We start from the raw sequence: 14,887 nt of genomic DNA, 5'->3' as shown, positions 1-14,887 counted from the left end.
TAGACTTCATGCTGCAGTGATTATACAAGTTAGTGAAACACTGTATTTAGAGGTACTGTGACTTTTTTAAATCTCTTTTTAAAACATATTGTTACTTAATTCAAAATGCCTTTCTTTACTTCTTAAGGAATTGTTATTTTGGTGGCATATGGAGACAAGAGAAGGACAAAGCAGAGACAGTCCCTAGTACACATGTCCTTGTTTGTGCTTCTGACTCCTATTACAGACAGAAAGAGGGGTAAAACAGATTTTTAGAGTAGGCACCAGGACACCTCCTACAGCAAAAAATATCTGAAATACAAAATCTAGGACATAAGGTGGAATACAAGCGTCTTATACTCCTTACATGGCTGGAATCATTTGGGGATTAACTGCCTTTGAACCAGAGAGCCTAAAGAGTTCATGATCTAGCTTACTCTGGGCATCCCGAGAACAGAAGAACTAGAACCCACTAGTGGCCAGTATTAATCACTTCCATTCCATTCTTCTCCTATACATCACTACAGATCACTACAGTTCACATGCTGATGCTAACAAGTTTATGATCCATTTATGCAGACATCAACTCCTGGGATAATTTTTTCTTCCTGTATATTGCTCTTAAACAGTTGCAATACTTAAAGGTCACTAGTACAATTACATTTTAGTCCTTATAAGGGATTTGTGGAAATGACTTTCTCACATGGTGAAGTTTTTATGCCACTATCTTTTCAAAAATGCCAGGCACACCAGGGCATAAATGGGATGCACACAAATACTGCTGCCTGTGATTGCCCAAAGAGGCTTAGAAGAAAACTGTAGCGTGTTCATTGATTTTCACTTCAGTTACTGGGAGCAAAGTGGGCTGCAGTTTGCCTGCATTTGTTCTACTTAGCTAAATTTTCCTTGAGAGTATCAGAGTTACATTTTGCTTTCTGTCCTAAACTCTTAAGCAGTGCTGCATGCTGCCCTTTAAAGACTTGTCACATTCAGTGCCAGGGTTAGCTACAAATCAAATCAGAGACTTAATCAGGCAGGAACAGACCTCTGGGCGTCACCTAGTGCAACCATCTCCTTGAAGCCAGGTCAACACTGAATTCAGGCCAGACTGCCCAGAGCTTTGTTCAGTTGGATCTTGAAAACCTTGGTGACCTCACAGTCTCTCTGGGAAACCCGCTCCAATGCTTAAATATTATCATACTGAAATATGTTTTCGTTATATCTAGCTGGAACTGGCTTTCTCAGTTTCTGATTGCTGTCTCTCATTCTGTTTTCCTGTCCTCTGTAGTGAGCCTGGCATCAGACTCTTGGTTGGTAACTTTCTCTTAAGTGGCACTGGAAGGCTACTGCTAGGTCCTCACTAAGGGTTCTCTTCTGAAAAATTTATTCTCTGCTCTAACTGACCATCTGCTAGATCTGTAAAGTGTTTAGGGAGGCACTGGATTAAAAGTTTTGGTATTAATGTAAATCCATGAAGTTCTGCAGGTCACCGATAAAACCCTAGAAATTCCACTAAATTTCTGAATGATAAAATATTCAGAAATATTTTTGTGGACTTCAGATTTTTATGAGAAATCCAGAAACAATTTTATTTCAGTCCTTAGCACCCAAGTAGGTGATGGGTCATAATCACCAGCTCTTTCTTTACATTGATCTAGGGGGGAGTTTCCAAAATAAAATGGAAGAAAGTCCTATATCCGTTTTTTCTGTAATTTGGGGTAACATGAAAAAGGTTGAGAACAACAATTTCTGTTCTGTAAGATTTAAAATTGCTACTTAAATTTTCTTTACCAAGAATAGAAGCTGTAGTATGAGAATAATATATTTGTCAACATTAGGTATAGTTATAAATATTTCATTTTCACAGTGACTATTCAGTTGTAAAAAATTTTAATTCTTACTGATGGTAGAATCCTAGCCAGTCATGAATTACCAAACTCAAAGTCTTGAGGCATATACACTATGACTGCTTCTCTTCTGCCTACATTTACTGTAACTTTCCCTGTTCATTATTATTTTCTTCATCTTCCCCTGCCACTCCTTCCCTGTGTCCTGCAAATTTTCTGATGGCTGCAGTGCTTTCTGTATATTCTCACTTTCATTCAAGGCTTTTATGACCTGCCTTCTTTTCTTTATATGATTCTCATGGTGACGAAAAGTTAAGACTTTGTTGAAGAATAGTAAGTTAAACACTTAAGTCAATAAGAAAACAAAGATATGGTTATTTTTTACACACTGTAAGGGTGTTTTCTTTAAGTGTTAACTTTAGTTTTATATAATTTCAATGTTTTCAGTCCTCCTTGAAAGATTAATATGAAATGGATATTCAGTTGATTTTTCTAAGCATTTATTATTAGTAATGTAATATTCAGTATTTTTTATCCATTTAGGAGGATTTTTTAGAAAGGAACGTGTGTACAATTTTCCCAATTATCAGATAAAAATAAGATTGTACAGTACTGGCTTCTCCAATGTTCAGCTGCACATTAGAAACAGTATGAACATTCCTGACTTCATCTCACTGATCTATATACTGTAAGACAATGTCACACTATTTTCTATTGGTGGGAAATCTAGTGTGTCTAGAATAAATAAATCCTGTAAATTTGAAATAAGCCCAGAATTCAAACATATTAGTAATAGGGGAGGTGGCTGTGTGTGTGCTTGCACAGACGTGAGTTTCTGGTACACAAAATATGAGAATGAACTTCAGAATCAGAAAGTGCTGGAAAAATCCTTTTAACATGACTGTATTGTAGCATTGTTCCAAGAATGCTACAGAGGGAAAGAAGGCCACATAAAGCCACAGTGTTATGCTAAACTTTGTTAGCCTGCCAAAAAAATAATCCCAAACTGTATAGAACATAAGGAACACTGTAAATCCAGTGTTTATCTTATGATTTTTAAATAGAAGACTGGAATTCTATTTCCAGCTCTGCATTGTGATGTTGGGCAAGTTGTTTCTAATTATATTTTATGAATGTTCACTGTTTTTTGACAGCCCAGTTACAAGGGACCTATGAACAGCCTCCTCTACCAAAGATTTTGATGGGTTGGGACTGTATTTTGAAACCCTCAAATAAGTTTATACATACATTTTTGGGGAAAAAGCCCCTAATTTTTCTCCCCATTTATCAGTCCATTTTTAAAAATACTTCTGAGATCCTCACCTAAAAGTGAAAACCTGGAAAACTGACTCTATGTCTGCACTTGTATTACCAAGTATGGGTGAAAAGTTAAGTTTGTCTGTATTATATATTTATTGACTTCCCAGGGTTTTACATGATTATATACTAAATAGGTTGCCTTTTTTTTTTTTTTTAATACAAGTATATTGCTTGTATTGTTTAAGTACTGCTAATGTTAGCTCAGCTAAGATGTGGGCCACAGCATCCTAAGCCCTAATGGATGTACACTGGTATTAGCTACAACCATTTCAGCTTTTAGAAAACCCTTTCTTAATCTACAGAAATTAACTGTGTAAGAGAAACTGCAGGGACCTCTCTATCTTTCAATAATATATCCCATAGAGTTTCTGAAAAAAGAAATAAAAATCTTGACATCCCTCATACCAAATACAAATAACATCAATAACAGTAATGGGAAAAATGTGGAACTAGAATATTGTTTTTTTAACTATTTGAAAATTTCATATGTTTCCATCTGAAAGCTTGTATTGTACAGCAGTTGTATGTATTTCCTAAAATTATATTGACAGAAGCACTGAAAAAACAGAGATTCACCTTGCTAATGACCTCTGGTTTTGGCAAGATAGTAAGTATGATGAAAAGAGAAGATCTGTTCTTACCATAAACAGGAAAAGAGGCTTTATAACGGCAGCATTTGCTAGCACCTCTAAAATTAACCCTGGGTCAAGCTTTCCATGATAAATGCCTTTTTTAGAGTTAATACAGAGCAGCTCAGCCTATAAACACATTAAAAAATATATTTCAAACAAGTCAGTCTGGAAACTAAGTTTTAAAATAGTACAAGTGGAAACAAAAACATAATTTTATACTGAGTATCCATTTTCTATTATAAATTGTCTGGTCTACAGTATTTCCATCTTTTCCTGTGATTGAAACATGAAGTAATTGAGGGCACAGACAGTTGACTGTAAATTATAGCAGAGGCCAGGTTAGAAGGCACATCTGGAGGTCAGGCAGTCCAACCCTTTTTCAAAAAGGGCTAAATGTAAAGCTCTATCAGGTTGCTTAGACTATCCAGTCAAGTTTTGAATATCTCCAAGGATGTAGATTCCACAGGGTTTTGGTCAAGAAATTCCAGTGCGTAACCTCTTTATGAGGTCATTTTTCTCCTATCTTTTTGGTGTTCCCCTCTTCTACTTCTAACAGTCCCCATTTGTAATCATCACCAGACAATTACAGTGTGAAGGAAAAAATATTTTACATCGGCTTCCATAGTATTTTATGCAAACACGTTTTACTAAACATTGCAGCAAGCCAGGAATGCATGTTTGCTGAGTAAGCAGTAGCCCCACAGACCACACTAACCATCTGATAGTAACTGTCTGATCAAAACGTTAATCACTTTTGATTACAAATTTATTTGTGTTAGACGATATATAAATATTGTCAGGTAGTTAAAGCTGAGAAAAGAGTTTGATAGACAATTTTGACATGTAATAAATTATATACTTTCTATTAAAATTGAAAATACTTGTTTGGATTCTAAGTTTTCCTGAAGTGGCATACACCAAACAGCAGGAGAAAATGTTAATGCACGGAAAAAAAAGAAACGGAAATCACAGCGAACTGTGTGCACTTTGTGTATACTTTGCGTAACAGATCGAGTGCACGTAACAGATAGTACAGGTAGAGAAAGGTGATTTAACTTTTTAAATTGTTCAGTTTTAACAGTAATTGTTACCTTACATATGTGACCAATAAGGAAGTTTGCTGTGCTTTGTCAATCGCTGAAAACATTCTCACCTCTAAAAACTGGATGCAAGGTTTTTCCCCTTAAAAATGCTTTTAGTCTGAAGAACTAGCATGTTATACCATTAGCTAAATTTGATGTTACAATTTCCTTGAATGGCAAAGCCAATTGAAGAGGTTCTTGCTACCCTCCACCCCCAAACCCCTCCTCCCCTGGTACTCATTCCTACCCAAGTGCTACAATTTAATGCTTCCTTTGGTATGAGAGACAAAAAAACTATTTGTGTCTGTGCTTTAAATCAGCTCAGTGAAATGAGCCAAGTTAAAAAACCCTTTTAAACTGGATTAAAGTCTTAGGAAAAACCCTAACAGTAGGGTGTGTGAACATTATATTCATGTTGTGTTCTCTTTGTGTGAGAGTGATTGATAACAATGGGTAAAAATCAGGCAAGGAAGAAGACTCCTTTCTTTAATAAATTGAGACTACTTTTTGTGCTGTCCAAGCTAAATTCACAGAAAGAACATTCTTATTTTCAGAGAACAAGCAACATTACTAATGCCGATGTCTGTTTGCCCCAGGACCAATTTGCCCCAGGACTGTGGAAACCCTCCTTGAACGCATCGATTTTGGCCAGCATATGGCAAATGACATGTTGACCTCTTCTGTCCACCTGATCCTCACAAGTAGTGATCAGGTGCTTTTGTACTGGCAGAAACACTGCCACAAATGTACGTCCATTACGGTTTAGGGTGCTATAGCCCACTTCTGAAGCTGAGCTACCACTAGCATTGCATTTTGAAGTACATGAAAATAAGCTAAGTATTAGAGACTTGTTGTGCCACAGTGCCTAAAAAGGGGGGTTCCTGATGCAAATCTGCATACATCGATATAGAAACGGAAAGCATAGTATGTTAGAACAAAATGAGGCAATAATTTTTAAATAAGGACAAGCACGGAAAGGAAATCAACTATGAAGATTAAAATACCTAAATATTTTACCTAAATACCTAATTTTTTACCTAAAAATAACAACAGAACAGACACAGCAGAATCCAACTTCAAGACAACTAGAAGACGTATTAGCAGGCTGTGCAAGAATTGTCCATTTGCCTAATAATGATTAAAACATCTTCCTATATTTCTTTCATGTACCAGTGCAGTTAAAAAATGTAGGAAATTGTTTATCCCTGATATTCAAGAAACAATACTCAACAAACTTACATGCATTGAATTTAACAAACCTAGTAGAAGGTGGTTTAGCACACTGCAGCAATAGAGATATTGAATACATTTTATCATAGCTTAAGTAAAATGTAAGGAACTTTTTGAAGGTCTACCAGACTATCACAGTGTAAATTCAAGACTTTTCTAGTCTTACCATATGTAGTATTTAAAAATATTTATAGTCTTTTTTGTAGAAAAAAGATGTAGCTTGCTTTATTTTGGTGTGGCACACCAAAAGTCATGCTTTCTGCTCTGTCCTTAGAACAGGAGTTTCCAGTGGGAATCTGTGTGGTATGTGCATTGCTCTTCGGCAGTGAGTGATTTCAAAATGACGCGGAATCTAACACAGGGACACAAGAGCTGCCACTGCTAGTAGTGGCCTGCTATCACTGCAGCTGTTGCTATAGCTGCTGGTGTCTCTGAACCCCTAACACTGAAAAGGAAGTTAACTAATACTATCCAAAGCGATGCAATTGTCTGCTGACATTGCAAATGAAACTAAACTATTCCAAGCAAAGAGAAGTGAGGTTGTGCTTTTTAAAATTTTCCCTCCACTATAGGAATGGGGAGAGGTAAAATTGACAAATGATTCTGAGGGATATTTTTAAGTTTTAAAGGAAAGTACAAGTTAGACACATCACTAGATCCTAACAGTAGCTGCCTAGGTTGTAAGACCCTGCACGGGGAGTGCTGAGTCATTCCAGTATTATACAGAAGAATATCCCCCATAAGCGCGGCTGGGTAACATTAGTTTTAATCCAGAATACAAAATGCACTAGAGAATCTCTCATGAGCAGAGGCAGTAGAGCAAATATGGTTTAAAACACTAACAGCAGCCAAGGTCAAATGAAAGTGTAGGTGCATATTACTTTGTTATTTAAATTTAAACAATAATGGCCAGACCTGGGGAAGGGTAAGTTTGTATTATACACCTCATAGTCACATATTCAACATTATACAAACTGTTCCCCCAAGGGTAAATCCTGTGTTCGTTCATCACTGAAACCTGAAGGCAAGAACTAGTAAAACCTGTCAGGCTTGGGAGTTCGGCAAAATTTATGTTTTGATTATAAACTAGAGTGTAACTTATAAATATTTATTTTCTCCAAATTTAAAGAAGTTTAAAAAAATATAAATTTTATGCTATTTTTGGAACCAGGCAAACCTTGATTATGATGTTATCTTGTATTGGTGGGTGTTAAACTCTGCATAAATGTATTCTAGAAAAAAATGTTGAGGTTTCACAGTAAAAAACATGAATTCTGGATGTGTAGTAAATGTAATCTATCTTAAGATGTTGCTGTTTACAGCAGCTAACCACTTACACTGGTTTCTGTCCACTTTTTAAGAATAACCAACTAGATTCCAGTTTGGTATTAATGTCAATTAAATTTTCATGTTATATGCTACGGCACCACTGTATTCTAGGTTCTCCTGAATTCTGTTTATGTGAATTGCTTCAGTTACAAAACCGGCATCTCAAATGTAGAACTTTCAAAACAGATCCAAATCGTTCTAGTCGGAGCCAGCTATCATTCACATCCATGTTAATTTTCAAAGCCTAATTATAACAGTATAAATAGTGATCTGTGTACTTTGCAGAACTTAGATGTTCATGGACAAAGGCATTTCTATGCATTTTTCTGCCTATTTTAACCATAGAGTCAAATAAATATAGGCCACCTAAATAACTGCATTTCCTGATGTCCAATTTTCTTTTGTGCCTAAGTACATAAAAGCATAAATATGACAAAATATGTATCAAACACCTTGCTACCCCCATTGTGGAACCACAGGTTCTGGCTGTTAGCATATGTACACAGATTTGAAATAGAAATAAACCCTGAGAAACGAAGAGCCATTATTTTTCCCTAAGCTGAGCACTGAAAAGCAACCTTTTTTCGATTGGTATCTGATTTTGTAATTAGAAGGAAGAGAAAAGATCTAAAAATCACTATTAGTTACTGAAATAATGGATAGCTTGTATGATTTAAAGAAAATAATCTGTATTGAATTGGTGCATATGTTTGCAGTTTGTTTTGCGAAAAGAACAGCGTAGCATTTTGCAATAGCTGGCATATACAGTAGTGGGTATGTTTTATATCCGTATTGATCCTTTGTGCTGTCTCGTAAAAGAAGCCTGTAAATTATTCATGTCTAAACCAAATTAGATTCTAGAAAAAAATCTTTACTGAAATCCATTTTAAGGGCAGCAGAATGGTAAAGTCAGCTGGCTTAGCTATAGTGATTTCTAACAATCATTCGGTTGCTAATAATACCTCAATCACCATGTAAAAACCACCTTCAGACACTGAAAATAAAAGCAGTGGTGCAAAGTTTAGATAACAGACCTCAGAAGGCACCTTAATGGGATATCTCTTTGCCCCAGAAGTGCTAGCCTGCTTATGTTGTTTCAGGGCAGGAAACAAACCCATGTGGATATTAAATGATCAGTCCTAGAGGCTTGAGGCTGGCTAACTTCAACATATTGAATAGCGTCTTACTACATGTATATTCCCCTGTGTAGGGGCTGCACTATGAAACAACTTAGTGAGATGATCCACATTTGCAATTTTCAAGAAGAATGGAATCAGGCCTTCAGTGGGCACCCTGAAACAGTACTGGACAAAGTCACCAGTCTCCTTGGACTCTTCAGTTTAACAGTGCAGAAACAAAAATAAGTTTGTAAAGCGATCATCTGACTAATGTAAACACATTGTTTATAGAAAACATATACATACAAGAACTGGTGATATTCATTGGATACACTGATAATTATTATCACTTCCTCTGTAATGTGGGATACTTGAGTACTGGGGAGGGAAAAGATACTGACAGCTCAAGACTAAGAATAAGCATCTGTTACACTCTAACATTTTTGACTAAGAGATTAATACACAGATACTCATAAAGAACTGGTATAGTTTTTCATTTCTTTTTCTTTTTCATTTCATGAGTGCTTCCAAGCCTGTTGTGCAAGGCATTGAGCAGCCAACAGGTACAGCTAAACTGTCGTCTTAGGCTGAGGTCATCCTGAGCAGCATATAAAATAGCTAAGTAGTGTAACTGTTGTAGCACAAGAACTCTGTGCCAGCAAGTTGTCCAAATATTTACTTACCTTTACAGGCAGATTTTACAGCTGACACTGAACTGCTTGCTGCCATGGCTACGCTGTTTCCAGTAGCTGAGCTAGTTCGTTTGAATCTAGCTTGAGTTTCTCTTCAAAAACACTGCAGACATAACTCTAAAGCTCTACAATGTATATTACTTCAGTTACTAATGTAAAAATTTTTCTGTTCACTTTCTATAGCATTTAAGACATTGGAGGATTAGGTCAAGTATATCAATGAGAAAAAAATCTTACATATAAAGCACAATTACTCCATGACGACTGTAAAGGGATTACGTGCTAAAGCACGTAAAACCAGCTAGGTTTAAAGGTGTTTCTCAAGCTACCTTAACACCATTAACTTCTCAGGAAACAATCAAGGCATTCCAGGATTTTAATTTGTGCTATGGGAAGTCTTTTGGAGTTTAGAGTCTGCAAGTAAAACCTGTATTATTCTTTTTTCCCCCTCTACTTTCTTGTTATGTATTGCTCCAGATCTAGCATAGCCTTTCCTACTGCTTTAATGTATTACAAATCATGTTACTATAATTAATGCTGTACTGCTGAATTGGTAAATGGACTAGATGCTGAAAAATGGAGTTCAGCTTAGACTGTTTGATTTCAGTTTAATATTCTGTACCAAATCGAGATGTTTTTACTCACCTTCCATTGTAATGAAGCATGTCTGGAAAGACCTGTAAAGAGGGAGGGAACCAATAAAATATATGTTAATAATTACAATATAAAGCCCACTATTTTTCAGTTGCCCCATAAACTCCCATGTAACTTGCCTTTAGATAGATCACATTTATAAAGATAAAAATAGATCAACCTTATCCAAATGGTTGCAGTTTATCATTTGACTTAAATGTCCTGTTGTGACCTTCCCTGGGATTGTCTGATTCCACCTATTCTTCACTATAACCTGCTAAATATTTACATATTAAATATTTATTAATAGATATTTATTTATATACACACACACACACATTTGTGCAGCTAACTCTTGAAGGATTACAGCTGTACTCCAAAATTGTTAATCTTTATATGAAAGAGATGCAGCTGAGTTGCAGACTTTGAAATTAATCTTGTCTGGTTTGGCATTCTAAAACTTTGGTATTTGCTCAAAGTCATGTAGGCTTTCTTTAGCCAATGTAAAAAGACAGAAATTAACACACCCCATTCAAAACCAGCTTGGATAAATAATTTCTCTTCCCTTTCTTATAACTATGGAAACAGAGCAGGCAACTAGCTCAATTCTGATACATACCCAGCTAAAGTTATATGAGATGAATCTTACCCTATCAGACAGACCTGCATTCTCCGAAGAACATGTTAAAGGTAGTTTATTTTCTGTGTCCTGAAAGAGGCAATGAGGTACAGCTTCAAATTAAAGTAATCTGACGTTGAACTCAGTGAACAGTAATGAAGAATCTCTCATTTAAAATTTAGTCTTATTTTTTTTCCCTCACAGTCTGTAGTACCCACTCAGTTTTTGGTATTGGGAGGGGAATCTTATGATCTGGATTGCTGTCAGTGGTGTTTTTCAAAGAACCAACACAAACCATTTCTCTTGACTGTTCTAAAAGTGGTGCAGCCTGCACATATACACCACATAATGTTTTGGCTGCACTGATGATTGAGTCAAAAAGCTTTTAGGCAGGATTGGTGTTCGGGGGAGTATTACATCTCAAAAAACTACCTTCTTCAGCTATCTTAACAAGGAACATTGAAAGATATAAGGACAATATTGTTCCTGAAGCCTTTCTTTCCACTTCATGGAAGGTCATCTTAGTTTCACCTTCATTGCTACAGTTATAAAAGTTCAAATATTCCTCAATAATTTTAGGCAGTGAACTGACATGCAGTATTAGTAGCATGCCATAATTCCATTAAGCCAGGGTTAATGTAATACATGGTATACAGAAACCAATACTATTGGAAAATTCTACTCTGTTCCTTGGAAGAAACTGAGACCTCAGGTGAGAACTCCTTGTGGGTATGATAAATCCCATGGCACATTCACAAGTATCCGCATTTATGATCTTGAGTAATCTCAGTAAATTACTTGAGTAATTTCAGTTGGCTTAGTGGTTTTAACTGGTTTACTGGTTTACTCCCTTCTTGTCTAAAATTACAGGAGAGAGAAATTGTACGCCCTTTGCTAGCTGCAACTTTCCACTGCAGAAACACTAAATTTCAGGTTAGCTTGCCTATAAGTAGCTCCTTTTAAAAAAAGGTTGTAGCATGTTCACAAAACTTACACTTTACAACTTCAGCTATCTCATGGTGTACGGGGATGCCTGGAGCACATATCTATCAACGCTACGCACATAGCACTAGGATTTGAATAATTTTTAGATGCATAATACAAATTTTAGATGCATAGGCAATTGTCAGAACTGTTTAAAATGAGGCAACATAGCTTCTATTAATATTAGGAAGAACTTATTATATAGTACTGTATAGTTATTTGCACTGAGAATCCTATCCAATGCATAGTACCCATCTGATGGATACAGTTGGAATTTACTGTTAATGCATTTCTGTAGACACAATGGTTCAAACAGGCATCACAGACTCAGTATGGTTTCTCCTGTAATTAAAAATATTTTCATTTAATAGAAAAATATTTTTGTTCTTGTTCCAAGAACACACCACTGCAATCCAGTGTTTAAACCAAATATTTCCTTTTAGCTTTCCTCAAATCCTTTGCAGCCAAACTACACATGACTTCAGTGGATTCTGCTCAAGCTTTCCCATATAAACCAAATGGCTTTCTTATAAATGTAGCAAAGAAGAGAAGCTACATTACATGGTTAATATCAAGTCCACTCCTACTGGAAAAGTTTACCATTTGTTCCTGAGAAATAAGCATCCTGATCCTTCAGCCAGCACCTGGCGGAGATAATTCAGATCCATTTAGGTGTTACCATAAACTAAACTATGTTACCAGTAGACCAAACTATACAAGAAGAGATCTGAGATTTAATTCATACTAAATATGCTGATACTGCTTTAAGCTGAAATCACAATGTAAGATGTCTATCCGAAGGAAGAGTGCAATTTTGCTTAGGTTGGGAACATCACAGAGAACTGCAAAGGAGATACACCTTGGAAAAAACAGATTAAACCACAAAGCAGGCAGTGCAACCTGACAAATTCCTAACACAAAAAAATAAAAATAAAAATCTGGTCTTCAAATATGATTCTATCAACTGCAATAATAGAATATGGTTTTGGAAGGCATGAGGCACTATAATCCAGATGACAGAGAATTTAAATAGGGAAAGGAAATCTTTCTAATCCTCAGTATTGCCTTAATACATCACTTGGTTAAATTAGATCATCTGTACCAACTGCTGCCTTCAACATGCTCCCAAATGAGCACAAATACTACTACTAATCTGTCTTTTTGTGGTTTGTTTTGTTTATTTAATGGGATCCAAGGTAAGAATTAATTTTTAAGAAGTTTCTTGCTAGAATCATAGGAAAAACATTTAGTTGGAGGAAAATAACTAAGAAGCAAATAGATGTATCAGATCAAAGGCTTCCTACCCCCACCCAACAAAAGAGACTAAAAGCAGATCTTGATTTTATCATGCAAGTACAAGTCAAAGATACATTGTTAGCATAAATTTGCTTTCATTTAATGTTTTTGTAGAACAAATAACTTGAAAATACAACTCCCCTTAATATTATGTTTTTCTATATAGCAAACAAATGGGTTTAAAAACTTGGTGAGGGAGTGGTAGGTGGCTAAATAAATACATAGAAACCCTAGTGTTTTGTCATATAACAAACTATAATAGCACTTCAAAGTTTTGGAAAGACTTCCATATATTATTGGTTTAGGGTGTAGCTGTGTGGAAAATTGTAAATGTTGGCTTTCGGTATTTACTTTACAACCTTTGTAATCTTCAGCTATATTTATAGCTTAAAGTGGGAAGAAATTAAAGAGGCCTGTTTGAACATCCTTTGTAATCAAACGCTTTTCCCATTTCTCCTTAAAATAAAAGCACAGCCTGAATGTTTGGCTGCCTGAGGAGGCCACCCGAAGCGTTTACAAGTCACGACCTTAGAGTGAAATGTCTTTGTGGAAAAGCATAAGTTGCAGCAATGCACAGAGAGGAGTCATGGATAAACTTGCTGAATTTTGTGGGGAGAAGGGGGCTGCTTTGTTTTAAAGAATTTTTTGTTTTGTTTTCAGGAAGAAATTCTTTACTCTGAGGGTGGTGAGGCGGTGGAACAGGTTGCCCAGGGAAGTTGTGGATGCCCCATCCCTGGAAGTGTTCAAGACCAGGCTGGATGGGGCTTTGAGCAACCTGGTCTAGTGGGAGGTGTCCCTGACCAGGGCAGGGGGGTTGGAACTAGATGATCTTTAAGGTCCCTTCCAACCCAAACCATTCTATCATTCTATGATTCTATGAATTAGAGGGGTTCATTAGAAATAAGAGGAAAAGGGTGAGGTTTTCCTGTCTGGGGGCAACACAGGAGTTCTTCCCGAGGTGCCGGGATTGCCACTCACTAGTTGACTAGCGTTCCGGAGCCGTCCATCCCTGCGGCCCACTCCCGGCCAGACTCAGGCGGAGGTCGCAGGCCCCTGGACAGGCCGTGGCGGCCCCAGGGCCCTCAGCCCCGGCCGCTGCGCTCCGCCCGGGCTGACACACAACGGCCAAGGCCAACGGCCACCGCAGTGCCCTCTGCTGTCCCCCGCGCGCCGCACAACGGCCGCCAGAGCCTGCGATTGGGGGGTCCCACGGTGTCCACTCGCCGCAGGGCGACGTTGCCCCCGTTAGCCGTGCCTCAGGACTACCTCTGAGGCCTCCCGCACTTGCCCGGGCGCAGGGGCCGGCGACAAGCGGCGTTTGGCCTGGAGCGGGGGCGAGGCCTGGCTGACAGGAAGGACACGGCGGGAGGCCCCAGGAACCCCCAGGGGAGAGCTGCCCCCTCAGGGCCGCCTGAGGCAGGTACCGGTCCAAATTGATGAAAGCAAAGCCAATAAGGTGTCGCTAAGGAAGAAAAGACCGTGGGCAACCAAAAGGAACCAATGTGTTGTATCAGCCGGTAGATAGCAAAAAGACACAAGGAACCCAACTCAGGAAAACTGGGGCATTCCCTTAGAACTGCAAGGTCAGTGGTTGTTACAAAGTGTTGAAAATAAAAAGTATGTGACCTTTAGGTGAACTTAGCTCATTATGATGTGAAAACCACACTTACAAATCTTAAGCGATATGCCTCCTAGATAAGACTCCTAATCACTGACTGAGCACGTGTAGTAATTTACTAATGTACTATGCCTTTAATTTGAAGGGAGAATACAAGTAGCTGATAGGAGCTTACTATGAAATCATGAGACACCAATGATAAGTATAGTATGCCAATTAGTCCATTTTTGTAAAATACAAAAACTTACAAAGTAAAAGCCAAGTTGTGCTAGCTTTGTGGAGTTTCCACTCAGCACCCATCTCTGTGCTTGCACACTGGGTTAAAAGAACACAGATTTGGGACAAAAAATGAGTCCCAAATGTGTACCCTGGGATCACGTGTGCTGGAGAGACTGGAGAAAAGACTGTCCAAGGGGAGATTGCTCAGATGAGGGCATGCTATTGCAAGGGAATGAATCCAGTTACCAGCAGTGATGGAGGCAGTGCAACTGTGTCAGTCGGTTATAAC

Source organism: Rissa tridactyla, chromosome 5, assembly GCF_028500815.1.
Source record: "Rissa tridactyla isolate bRisTri1 chromosome 5, bRisTri1.patW.cur.20221130, whole genome shotgun sequence".
Taxonomy (NCBI): Eukaryota; Metazoa; Chordata; class Aves; order Charadriiformes; family Laridae; genus Rissa; species Rissa tridactyla.
Note: the sequence above shows the minus strand (reverse complement) of the source record.